This window comes from Anolis carolinensis, chromosome 4, assembly GCF_035594765.1.
Source record: "Anolis carolinensis isolate JA03-04 chromosome 4, rAnoCar3.1.pri, whole genome shotgun sequence".
NCBI lineage: Eukaryota > Metazoa > Chordata > Lepidosauria > Squamata > Dactyloidae > Anolis > Anolis carolinensis.
The window spans coordinates 224,938,817-224,952,208 of NC_085844.1; the positions used below are offsets into that span (position 1 = coordinate 224,938,817).

General features: G+C 41.4%; 1 long non-coding RNA gene across 2 annotated transcripts; it reads left to right on the forward strand.

Moving 5' to 3' along the window:
• Positions 1-1,351: 1,351 nt before the first annotated feature.
• LOC134298480 (uncharacterized) lies at positions 1,352-10,272 on the forward strand. 2 transcript variants are annotated; one of them, XR_010005581.1, is made up of 2 exons: positions 1,352-1,484; positions 9,708-10,272. It is a non-coding gene; the product is annotated as an uncharacterized LOC134298480 (long non-coding RNA). The 2 variants fall into 2 exon arrangements; XR_010005580.1 differs by lacking the exon at positions 1,352-1,484 and adding an exon at positions 2,476-2,872.
• The last annotated feature ends 3,120 nt before the right edge of the window (positions 10,273-13,392 follow it).

Here is a 13,392-nt window from a genome sequence, read left to right on the forward strand (position 1 = left end):
TACTTACTGACTGGGGTAAGTGGTGAGGGTGTGCCTTTTGCTGCTTCACAGCAGGCAATACCATGGCCTTACATTCTGCATAATGGTAGGAATGACAGTCTGAGTGAAGCAATGAATGTGTAAAAACTGATTTGATGTTCTTCTAAGATAAAGGAACGGTGGTGTGAACATTATCTTGTTTTACTGTTTCATTTAGCTCCAGCTGGTTCCCCTGGAGCGAATGTGCCATTTTTGGAACTGCCAGAAAGCACTAACTGAGAAGCATTCCATTTGCCTTTGGGATGACAGAGTTAAATGTGCTGCAAGAGAGCAAACAGTGGGGCTGAGAGGGAGAGGAGGTAGTATGCTCAGGTGTACAGCAGGTATGCACCTCAAAGGAAAGGGGTTGAGTTTAGGCCTGCGTCCAAGTAGTTTCTTTTCTCTCCTTTGCAAAACAAGTTCCAGGTGAAATTAATCCGCTTCAGTATGAAAAGCCAGCAGAGACTAGCAGCAAGGAAGAGGAGAGACTGTAACAGAGAAGTTTACTTTGGCTTCCTCTCACCTATCTAAAGTATTCCCTCCGTATTTGAACATAAGAAGTGAGGCATCAATTAGCAGAGCCAGAATGAGTTATGTGAAACAGGGAAGCATAGAAATAGAAATCAAGATCCCCATATGTTTTTTAATCTAAAGAGGCAACAGGATTAATTTATGGTAGTTCAAAATGCTGGCATTTTAAAGTGCAGAATATATGGATTCTAGCATATAGCAAGCCCACTGATCTTGTAATAACTTGTTTTTATACAAATCAGGGCTGTGTATCTGATATCATGTGTATCTGATATAATTTTGTGGAATAAAAAAAAATCTGTTGATGTGATCTTGGATATGGTGTTCAGTTTCCTGAGACTCTTGCTTTTTAACTTTTTAAAAAAAGAAGCAAATGGGTGGTCCTTAAGCTGAAGATATATGCCTGGAATCATAGAATCATCAAGTTGGCAGAGACCATGAGGATCATTCAGTCCAACCCCTGCCATAAAGGAACACACAATCAAAGCTCTCCTGACTGATGGTCATCTTGTCTCTGCTTAAAAGCCTCCAGAGAAGGAGACTCCTCTACAATATGATGAAGCATATTTCACTGTTGAACAGTTATTACTATCAGGAGGTTCTTCCAAATGTTTAGGTGGAATATAGTTTGAATTTGTCGTTCTATATCCTAGTTTGAAATTGTCGCTCTATGTCCTAGTCTTTGGAGCAGAATCTTTACTATGACATCCTTTCAGGACAGAGGTGGGTGGTATTTAGAATTCTCAACCAGTAAATCCTAGGCTTCCATAGAACACAACCATGGCAGTTAAAGTGAGATCAAACTAAGTCTGTAGTGTGGAAAAGACCTTTGTGAGTGTGTCTGGAAATTCTCTGCACTTGGCAACTGGACAACCATAATGGCCCTCTTGCTTGGATCGCTAAACTCTGCTGAAGGAGGGATATGCTACTGAACAGTTATGTAACAACCTCATCACATTGGGCATGTGCCGATTTTAGCTGAGGTCACCCACAGAGCTGGCTGGCTCCCATCACATGATGCTGTGACAGTTCCGTGGGTGAAGGAGCATGGAGCTGGTGCATGCTGCCAGTAGGGCAACACAGGAGAGCTCCTGTATTGCCATACAGTCTATGGGGGGTGGGGGGGGGAGCCACAAACATCGCCTTCGCTTGGATCTGGGTGATGTGGGGCATGGGGCACCAGATTTCCCATGCCCCATGGTAAAACGGAGTGCCACCACCGCCAGCCGCCAAAGGTATGATAAGGTTGTAAGTAAGAAGGCAATTATGGGCATATCTACACTACAGAATTAATGTAGTTTGACACCAATTCAATCATCGTGGCTCAGTGCTATGGAATCACTGGAATTGTAGGCTTATGGTATGGCTATAGCCTTTTCCTCAATGGCTCCAATAATGGAATAAACTGCCTTGTGACCTCATCAGATGGGCTGCTGGAATTGCCACACATTATGGTGATTCTGGCTGTGCCCAGCGTGGAGTATGGGGAACCCATCGCCCCCTGCCCCACATCACCCGGCTGTCACCCTACCTCATCCGATGAAAGGAAGCATGCACCATGGTGGCATGCGCTGGTTGCTTTATAGTTTTATGATGAAGTCCGCTGGAAGTAGTTCTACGTTGTGGGATGGAAGCCAGCAGGCTCTGTTGTAAAATGATAGAGGAATGGGGGCATGCTGTGGAAAAGTACCCCATCTGATGGGGAGAGTGGTGAAGTCTTCTTCGTTAGGGGCTAGGTGATCATGTTTTGAGAGTGCTTCAACTTGTGTATACCTGCATGGCAGGGGACTAGATTACATGGCCCTTATGAAACCTCCTAACTCTATATGATTTCTTTGATTTCAATTGCCTAGAGATGCCAGATATTGGTCTGGTACCTTGTGATTTAGAATCAGTGAACTACTACATACTCCTCCCCCCCCCCCCCCACTCCCGGGAATGTTAATGCATTCCTTCTTTTTTGGGTGGGATATTTCTATATGTGCACTAGAAGACAGAGGAGAGATTGTTGTGGGATGGGGAAGGTATTAGATGTCAAGTGTTTCTGCTGTGGCAACATGTGCCAAAATCCTGCACCATAAATGATAATGACATGTAACTTTATGATGCCAGAGCTATGTTGTGGACATGACATCCAAGCATAATAGTGAATTGTGATGATGCACAACAAAACATCATGCAAGCTGCCCCATTGTGCCAGGTGATCCACTTGCACCATTGTGGTATATCTATTGGTGTAGTTCTGGTAGCGTTACTGTCTCTCCTCCCCTTCTAAGAATACAAACATTGTGCAATGATACAATTTAACCATGCACAATTGTAGGTAAGTCTACAATAATTTACCTTCCCAACAGAATGCCAGCCATAATTTTTCCGCACTGGTCTGAGGCAATCAGGAAGTAAACACAGCTTGAGTACATCTGTGCTGGGGTAAAACAGGATATTTGCACACATTCTCAAAATGAAAGCACTAGGATGTTCCAAAAGCAATCAATGTCTCCTTAGTTATCTAGGCTGGGTTTGATCAAATTATCTCTTTTCGACAGTGCTATAAGCCTGGGACAATTCCAGTGATGAGGATTAGGTGAGACCTAACACTCTTGTGGGTTTATCTCCCACTCAGGGAAAGAAATGGGCAAACTGCCTTTGGCTATGATAGAGCCATAAATCACAAGAGGCAAAGCTTTGTTTCCCTAATCCTTTGTTATCCAAGGTCCTTAAAGTATTTTCCCCCACTTGTCCAGTTACCGTGAAGATTTGCTTCTATCTCTGCAGCATTTTTTGTTCCCTTATGTTTCAGCCCTGCCTCTGACCTTCTCTTTTTACCTTCCCACCTTGCTGCTATGGTGGTTAACTCTGACTCAAAAGGAGGGAGGCAATTGCTCAGCTTCAGGATCACATGGATGTCACTTGGCACACATAGTCCAGTTTTTGTGAGTAGCCCGATTTTGACCACATCAATGGCAGGATTAGACAAGAGTTACTTCTTTGGACCACATCTCCAAGAATTCCCCCAGCTAGCTGGTGAAAGTAAGTCTTTTCTAATCCTGACAACTGCAGTTCAAAATGGTATATTTTCTGAGACAGAGAAAGATGACAGTATGGCAACATCAAGATTTTAAGGTTGTTCAACAAGATCAGCTGAGGATGGGGAGGCTGAGAGATGTGTTTGTGCACATTCTATAAGCAATCACTTGTGGTTGAATATTATTGTCTTCCAAGGTTAAATTTTAGCAGTGGGTCCGTAAATGACTGTGAAGACCTATTCTGAATTCACTAAATGAGGACATAGATTTCCAGATGGAAGGCAGTTACCACAAGGGTTTGCTTGGTGTGCCTTCCTCTTGGCATGTTTCTCCCTTTCACCCTCCATTTGTGCCTCTTCAAAAACCACAGAACTGTTGGTAACAGCGGACCTCCAGTCAGAACACTTGAGTGCCAGGGCTTTCCAGTTATCACTGTTTATTCCACATTTTTCCCCGTTTAGCATTAACTCCATCTTTAAACCTCTTTTGCTATCCACTGACATTCCATTTTCCATTCTTGAGCTGAGAATAAAGTAAATACTTAGAGAGATGGTAATTGGGCATTTGGACAATGTGGCCAATCCAGTGAAGTTGAGGGACATAGGTCTCCCTGAGGTACTCCACGGTGAGCGTCCAGTGGAGGTTGATCACAGTCATGCTGAAGGACCTAGAAATTCCTAGAGAGAACATGTTAATTAAATCTGTGAATAATCAAATCCACAATAGTTAAACCTGCAAATATGGAGGGGCAAATGTAGTTTGCTAATTGATCATTTTATCCTCACAAACCTTCTGTAACTTAGATCAGATGGTGAGACGATAACTAGCCCTAGACTTTTTAGTGAATAGAGTCCATCTGCTTCTACTCTGACATTCCACTACTCTAGATTTCCTTGGTAATCAAAAGCTAATGGATATAAAAGGAGGATTATTTGGAAAACAGTAATATGTGTTGTTAAGAGATTCAGATGAACACAGAATTTCAAAGGGGAGTGGTGAAGGAAAGAATTGTCCTTTTGTCTGCCTCGAGGTACAGAGCTTGGAAAAATTAATTTTGGAATTTACTCTTGTTGTTATTTGCCATCAAGTCAACTTTGAACCCTGATCTTAAGAATGAGACACCTCCATTAGATGTAATAATAAACTGTCCTCCTTAAGTCTTGAAACTATAAACATATCGTTAATGCAATCTTCCTCATTTCTTGCTGCCTTTTAGTTTGCTGAGTATTATAGTTTTTTCCTCCAGTGAGTCATGTTGATTCACTGACTTCTTGTGAAAATTTGCTGTAGGAGACCATCCACATCATAGTTGTTTGACACTACTTTAACTGCTACTGGTTTATCCTATTTGTAGTGTGTTGTGGCATCAGAGCTCCCTGACAATGTCTTATGAAACTACAAATCCCAGAATTCCATAATATTGAGCCAAGGCACCTCAAATGATGTCAAACTGTTATAATATACATCCTAGGACACTATTTATTTGTGTTTTTTGGGTACTCCATGGTATAACCAGCAACACATTAGAAATAACTTGACCTTCTTCCTGTCATCTTTCTTCACTCTCCCACTTTCATAACTATACATGGAAATTGGAAATACAATTGTTTGGTATCCTGACTTTGGTATTTAAGGATATAGCTTAACCATGTGATAAACACATGAAAGACACCTGTTGCGTTTTCATATATTTCCGGACAGGTATGATAATTATTATTAATGTGTACCTTCAAGTCATTGCCTATGGCACCTCTATGGTAAACTTATGACAAAGTTTTCTTAGCAAGATCATCATCATACATGATCACTAATGACTGAGAATGATTGTCTTCTAAAGGTAGAGTCTTCTGTTGGTTTTGGTTTGCTTTGCTTTGAATATGCCTGGGAGTGAATTTGCTTTATGTGTGTATATTAATGCATAGAGACTAACACACACTGTTCACAGAAAGAGATTTTAATCCAGAGGCATGGATACCAAACAAGTGGTGACCTCTTCACTGTAGCAGCCTTCGTCTGCCTTCACAGCCGTTGTAACATGTATCATTTTGTCACCCACCTGTTCTGCCATTGAGGGCTACCTCAGATTGTTCTATGTAATACCCAAAACACAATGGAGCTTGTCTTGCTGGCTACAAGGACCAGTGGAATTGCCATTGAAAGTAGGGGCAGAGGCTGTCAACAGCTACTGGGGAAGACAAGATGTAGCTGTGTCTGGCTGCTTGCCTCTTTTCCATTCAATGACCAGTAAGATAGGTTCAGAGGAGGGTTGTCTTTGCCTCCCTCTGAGGCCGAGAAAGTGGGGGTTTCCATGGCAGAGTGCCAATATGAACCCTTGTCTCCACAGCCATAGTGCAATGCTCAAACCACTACACTATGCTGGCTCTCAGGTATGATATGATAATACAAGAGCATAAATATCTTACAGGCACCAGATCATGACTGATATTGGAAGTGAACCAAGGTCAGCCATAGTTAGTATCTGAATAGGAGACCACCAACGAATACCAGGTCCCGTCGGCTACATTTCAGAGAAGGGAACTGGTAAAACCACCTCTCAGAATGTCTTCCTTAGGAACACCCTATGAAATTAATGGGGTCAACCATAAGTCAACAGGCAACCTGAAGGCCTAAATACACAAACATTATAATTCAAACCTATTCATGTTAAGATTTCCACTCTTCTTCCAAGGATTTCAGTGTTTGGCCATGCTTGGAGCAGACTCACTAAAATCAGTGGCCTTTCATTTATTTCAGTAACTATGTTCTATATGAAGTGCGTTAAAGCGCTGAGCTGCTGAACTTGCAGACCGAAAGGTCCCAGGTTAAAATCCCGGGAGCGGCTTGAGCGCCCGCTGTTAGATCCAGCTCCTGCCAACCTAGCCACATGACCTTGGAGGTGTCTACGGACAATGCCGGTTCTTCGGATTAGAAATGGAGATGAGCACCAACCCCCAGAGTCAGACATGACTGGACTTAACGTTAGGGGAAACCTTTACCTTTTATGTTCTATATGCGACTGAACTTACATCCAACCTGTTACACTCAGAATTTCCAAATTGTCTGTCATACATACAACCATCAAGTCCAGGCCTGCTTGCTTTTATTCCACAACAGTTGTATTTGCATCTGTAAATCTTCCATTTACCCTCAAGCAACTGTTTTGAGCCAAATATTGACAGGCATCGCTTGGAGCCTAATGAAGAGAAGTAATGAAGAAAAGGTTTCTGTTGTCACAGTGAATTCCCTAGAAAAAATATGTTCTAGGAGAATCATGTAAGTTCTTCTTTCTGAATCACAACATTTTCTGCTGGTATTTAAACACCCCCATTCCACCCCCAAACCAACCTTGAAAAAAACAGGTGGAAGTTTTGAGTTTGATCAGAGTCCAGCAGTGTTAGGGGAAGGAGGCCAAATGTTTTCTCTGTGCTGACACACCTGCAGCTGCAGTTACTGAGAAAACCAATTGCAACATGTATGTATCATGTCTACATATATTACTGCAGGGTAGATAATAGCTTTTTTGGAGCAGGGGCAGAATCCAGGTATGTCTTGCATCAGAAAATTGATGCAGAAAGAAAGGATCAGAACTTGGAAAATTTACAATTCCTAGAGTTCCTCAACTAGCACGGCCATTGTAACCTTCTAACCTTAGCATGGTGTAGGATTTCTGAGTCCAAGCTTGATTTGTTCTTTTTAGCAAATGTATGTCTTTTTAGCAGGCAACGGGATCTGTAGAGCTCTTCTCCAGCATCACATTTTAATTTGATTTCTTCTTCTTTTCAGCTTTCATCACAGTTCAGATTTCATAACCATACATAGATATAGGAAATGTGATGGAATGAACCAACCTTAGTATTCAAGGATATATCTTAGTACTTCAGGATCTTGTCTAATTCCGCAATCGTGGCCCTTCCCTGTCCTGGTCTTCTGATTTCTTAACTTACAATCCATAAATTAATAAATGAGGAACGAAAAGAGATGCAGAGTAAACAGGAAAGAAATCTGCTGTGATTCATCACTGGGTAACAAGGACATGTCCCTGCACACCTGAGATTTGAGGTAATGGTTGACAGGCAGGTTTGAGGCCCAGTACCTCTAGTTTTAGATGCATTTAATAAAATGACAGCTTCTCTGCTTCAAGATGTCATCAAGATGATATACTTTGCAGTAGAGCAATCATAAAGGAAAGGGATATTTTATCTTCCCCAGTCACCACTTTTCGGTTGCAGTGTCTCTCTTTCTTCCTCTTTCCCACTTTAATGTCCCAACAAGTTCTAGGTTCATGTTTTCATCATACCCACATGCCTGAAACCCCATAGGCCCCATCTACATTGCCATATAATGCAGTGTGAAATTGCATTATAGGGTCGATGTAGACTGGAAATTAGAGAAAGATTTCTACACATTGCTTCTATTGACATTTGTATATTTAATAGTAAATTACCAAAGTAGCTTTTGTTAGAAATAGCAACCTCCCAAGCCTACACTATTGATTTGTTAATGTATATATCTGCCAACCAGTACTCTATGTGTATGTTGATTTGCCAGTTTAACTTACTCTTTGGTGTGGGAGAGGTTATAGACATGTGATTGTACTGAGCATGTTCAGACACAGGACTCCATTTTGTATCCAGTATGTGTTTGGTCTTCAATGAAAGCAGATGTATGTGTCCAGACCTCAGTGGAGGTGGATGCATGTTGCTGTTTAGAGACTTTAATGGATGCATGTATGCTTATGGACTTCAGTGAGTACAACTAATACTTAAAGACTATGGACTATTGACAAAGAATGATGCCCTGTGTACTCAACACAGAGAGAAGCTACATCCTATCTGTAAGTAAACTTCAATAAGAAATGTGCCTGTATGGTGAATTAATACAAGATGTTTATGAGTAAACAAAATAGGTTATTTTTGAAAGAAGACTTTGTTTTTTAAATCTCTGAGTGCATATTTTAAACTAAGAGGTTTCAAGGAAATGTATATCTTTTGGGCAATTACAACTGCAAAGAAACAACCATCCTCTGCTAACCAAGTATATTTTTGTAGTGGTATGTCTTTATCCTTGGCAGTTTAAAGACATGGTTCTTCAGTTTAACAACTGAGTTACCTCTGTGCCATTACATTAATGCTTATGAATATCACTTGTTCAAAGGGTTGAATTCTAACAAGGTCATGCTTTTCTTGACTAGTAATTTTCAAAAGGTGGTCTCTACATATTCATGGAGATTCACATTTGCCAAAAGTATATGTGCCCAGAGACTGGATGCAGTTATTTTCCAATAGCTTTGAAAAGCAATAATGGTCTATTCAGTGCCAATACAGCAGAATAAATATGAAGAAGATCCATAACCTCTTAACAATTTGGTCATTTTGAACCACGCCTGATGCTAACAGGTAGTACATACAAAGAGAGTGTGAGTAGGTTGACAACATAGACCTCAGCTAGTTAAAGGACACCTCTGGATGACAGTAAGAACTAGTCATTTTACCCAAGCAAAATGGTCCCTGTGGAAAGAATGCCAAGTACTGTATCTTACAAAATCCAAAATCTATAAAAGAACAATAACTTAAATTTAAAACATAATTTGCCTGATTTTTTTATTGTGACAGAAGTGAACATACTGCAAGTCACTTCTGGTGTGAGAGAACTGGCCGTCTGCAGAGACGTTGCCCAGGGGACGCCCAGATGTGTTACCATCCTGCTGGGAGGCTTGTATCATGTCCCTGCAAGCTAGAGCTGACAGACAGGAGCTCACCCTATCTCGCAGATTAGAACTGGCAACTTTCAGGTCAGCAACCCAACCTTCAGGTCAGCAGTCCAGACAGCACAAGGGTTTAACCCATTGTGCTACTGTGGCTCCATTTGTCTGATGAAGACGTCAGTGTTGCTTTGAAAGCTTGCATGTTGTATTTTATTTCAGATAGCCAATAAAGCTGTCACTCTGTGGGGTTGTTGTGTGTTTTCTGGGCTATATGGCCGTGTTCCAGAAGTATTCTCTCCTGACGTTTTGCCCACATCTATGGCAGGCATCCTCAGAGGTTGTGAGGTATATATGAGGTATAAGCTATCACTCTTAGGTGGATTTTGTATATTGCTGTCCTTGAATATGTACCTTAATATCTTGCCCAGGTGCTGTGAGCTATATCCTTCAGAAAAGGAACTGGCAAAACCACTTCTTGAGTATTATTCGCCTAAGAAAAGCCAATGAAATTCAAGGGTCTCGTTCAAACAGCACTGAAGGCAACTGGAAGGTACAGCTTGTTTACTTTGTGATATGCTGCCACCTGCTGGCCAGGCCCCTTACTAGCACCCAACCCAGGAAGGTGTGCCCAGAAGAAAAGGATTCGCATTTCCACTCGAAATCCAAAACTGATCCTGTGACGTCATCGTACACTCACACCGGAAGGGAAGGGGGGAAAATCCGATGTTTACACTCCAGTCGCTGGAACTCAGAGTCAGCCTGATTAGGGCCGATAACACTTCACTGAACAGCTCATAACAAATAGCAACTAGCTTGCTCACAAGCAAAACTGTTCACCCCACCTATTAGGGAAAAAACACCATCGCCTCTGCCACCCCACGTGTGATTCAAGAAAACAGGAACAAGGGAAGGGTATTTTTCCAGGCTGGTGCTACTGTTTGATTCACATTTGAGGTGTGCCCTTTCCAAATGCAAAGAAAACCATGTGTGTTCTGTGCGGGTGATTTGTTCTGCTTTTTACAGGGTCTTTCCATCTGAGAAAACAATGACACCAGCCCTTCCATGACCTCATAGCAATGTCAAACTGCATTATTTCTACAGCAATAAGATATACTTTTAATGTGAGTAGATCAATAGGTACCTCTCCAGCGGGAAGGTAAAAGCGCTCCATGCAGTCATACCAGCCACATGATCTTGGAGGGTTTATGGACAATGTCGGCTCTGTGGCTTAGAAGCCTTTACCTATCTAAGATATACTCTTATCTGCTAGTCCTCAAGACAGCAGTCGCAAAGGCCCATTCTACACTGCCATATTAAATCCAGATTATCTGCTTTGAACTGGATTATGTGGCAGTGTAGACTCATATAATCCAGTTCAAAGCAGATAATGTGGATTATCTGCTTTGATAATCTGGATTATATGGCTGTGTAGAAGGGGGCAAAGTCTACCATTGGGGCCATACTCAAAGAAAACTTCAGACATTTGGTAGAATTTGCCAAGTCTTACAATCTGCTGGTACTGTCTTTGTGAGCTCAGTCACTCCCATAACCAAATGAGATGGCAAAGTAGGACCTTGTGGAAAGTTGCACTTACACAAGCTTAACACAGACAGTAACACTTTTCCACATTCCCTGCCAGAGATCTCTGAGATCTCACAGCCTCCCTTACTTCCTTATTTACATTGGTACTCATGTGATATCTCCTTGTGCCAATAAAACATGTTTGATATTATCTGATGAAGCTCGGTTAGATCGCAGTCCCTTGTGCAGTGCTGACCACAGCTTTTGGTAACACAGGCTGTTAATCTTCTTTGTGTGTGTAGCAAGGGATGGCAACACCCATTTCTGGAACAGCTCAGATGTCTTTCGCAGCTCTGTTACAGAGAGATTTGTCAGAATAGAGCTTTGCTCAAACTGCTTTTCTTGGGTGGAAGAGATTGGAGGAGAGATGGTGACACCCTTGTTTAGCAATCTGATCCTATTTTCTTGGAAGCAAAACCCATACAAATAAAAGGGATTTACTTTTGAGTAGAGTTGCACTGCTTGGTCCTACATTTCCTGCTTTCCCTTCTAATAATTCTCTATCTTTAAACTGGACTTCGACCTGAATAGGACTTTAGATAAACAATGCCTTTAAACAGAAACCTGTCTCCTGATAGTAGAACCAAACTGTCAACAGTGTCCTTTAAGAAGAATTGAAAGGATTAGGTAGTGGTTGAGAAGTGAAAAAGCAATGGCATGGTGCAAAATGCAAAAATGTTGCAAAGGGCAGAGGGCCAACATGCCAAGGCAAGTCAAACTGTGGCTTCTTCTAGAGCAGTGGTTCTCAACCTGTAGGTCCCCAGATGTTTTGGCCTCCAACTCCCAAAAATCCTAACAGCTGGTAAACTGGCTGGGATTTCTGGGAGTTGTAGGCCAAAACACCTGGGGACCCACAGGTTGAGAATCACTGTTCTAGAATTTTTTAGGTTGAGCTATTTTTCAAAATTTAATCTCTGTCACAAAGCTAAATTAAAACAGGATTAGGAAAGAGGAAGTAGTTGACTTATTTCTTGAAAATGTATGGAAGAATTAAATGTCTTACTTTCTGTCTCAAATCCTGTAGGTGGGCACAAATCTTGAGCCACACCTGGGTTAAATAAGACTTTAACTGTGCTTATAGGAAACCCACAAACTGGACATGTAAACCTTGTCAGTTGCCCATCTCTCACAGTTGTCTCTGAAATGGTAAAGACTTCTTTTTCCAAATGTTCCTATTATCAATAATAATAATGATTTCTTTCACCTTCAGGAACTTTCCTCCAGCAAAATGTAAAGTCGTCAAAGATACTGCATATTTATTTTTCCATTTTTCACAGCTACTCTGATTTGAATAAGGAAGATAATACAGTTCTATATAATAGGAAACAACCACACCATGAAACGTAACTCTAACCTTGTTTTCAAATGTTATGTAGTACCAAAGTTCTAGGTGATGTCAGCCAGTTTCCCAGGAGAGGTTGAGGTTAATTATTACATAGCAGCTTGTATGGGAGGAAAAGCCCCATATTGATCTCATTACTCTGTACATTCTCCAATATGCAGTTTTGTTGATAAACATTTACCATAGACTGGTAGGCAGAAGGCCAAGCCCTGCATTGAGGTCTCCGTGATCTGTCTAGGTCATGAGACAATCCCGTGGAGGGTTATTCTGGGGCAATCTGCAGAAAGACATTCAAGCAATTGCAGAGCCTTTCCTTGACCTCTCCGAGCTGGTTTACGCAAACAACACAGCACACTATTAAACCTGCTCTGGCTGTAAGCAAGGTGTGCGGTACAGTTGAATCCTCCTCTGTATCAAAACATTCCATAGAAACTAATTGGATATTTCTGTGGTCTTTCTTTTTTTAATTGGACAGTAATATAAAAGAAGAAATTTCTTTTGCAAAAGACATATTCATCGTTGAATTTGCAATGCTTCCTTATATTAAAATGAGCAAACAAAAGAACACTACTATATCAGGGTTTTTCACCTGCATTAAATTGTCCTTGACCTGCTAGTTGTTACTTGCCCATGTGCAGGGAAGTGTTTGGTTTGTTTGGGAGGAAGCAAGTCTAACATCTTTCTCTGTATTATTCATGACTTGTTCACACAAAGAGACACACAAAACCATTTGACAGGGCCACCCAGGCTTCAGGCGAAAGGCCCACTCCCAAGCTACTCCAATTTCATGCCGAACCTTTCTCCATGGGGACAGCATTCTCCAACACACTTGAATACAGCATGATATCCCCCCATCGTTCTGCTGCCTACCTTTCCAATAGGCAGGCTGGGTCTGCAATCTGAGGTATTTGGTCCAAACTCCCTTTTAATGAAATTTGTGGAGCTAATGCTTCAGATTTTAGCTCATGTGTTGTTCTTTAATGTCAGCTCCTATGTGCTGTAATGCCAATGAAGAAGGCAATTCCTAGGTTGGGTTTTAAGGGTTCTAACTATGTGAGTTGCATTTTATGCACAACACAACTGATTGCACAGCACTGGCTCTGGTTGCTGTTGTTATTTGCCATCAAGTCCACTTTGACTTGCAGTAGTAATTTGAATATTGTGAAAATCTGTCCTGCTTTGGGATTACA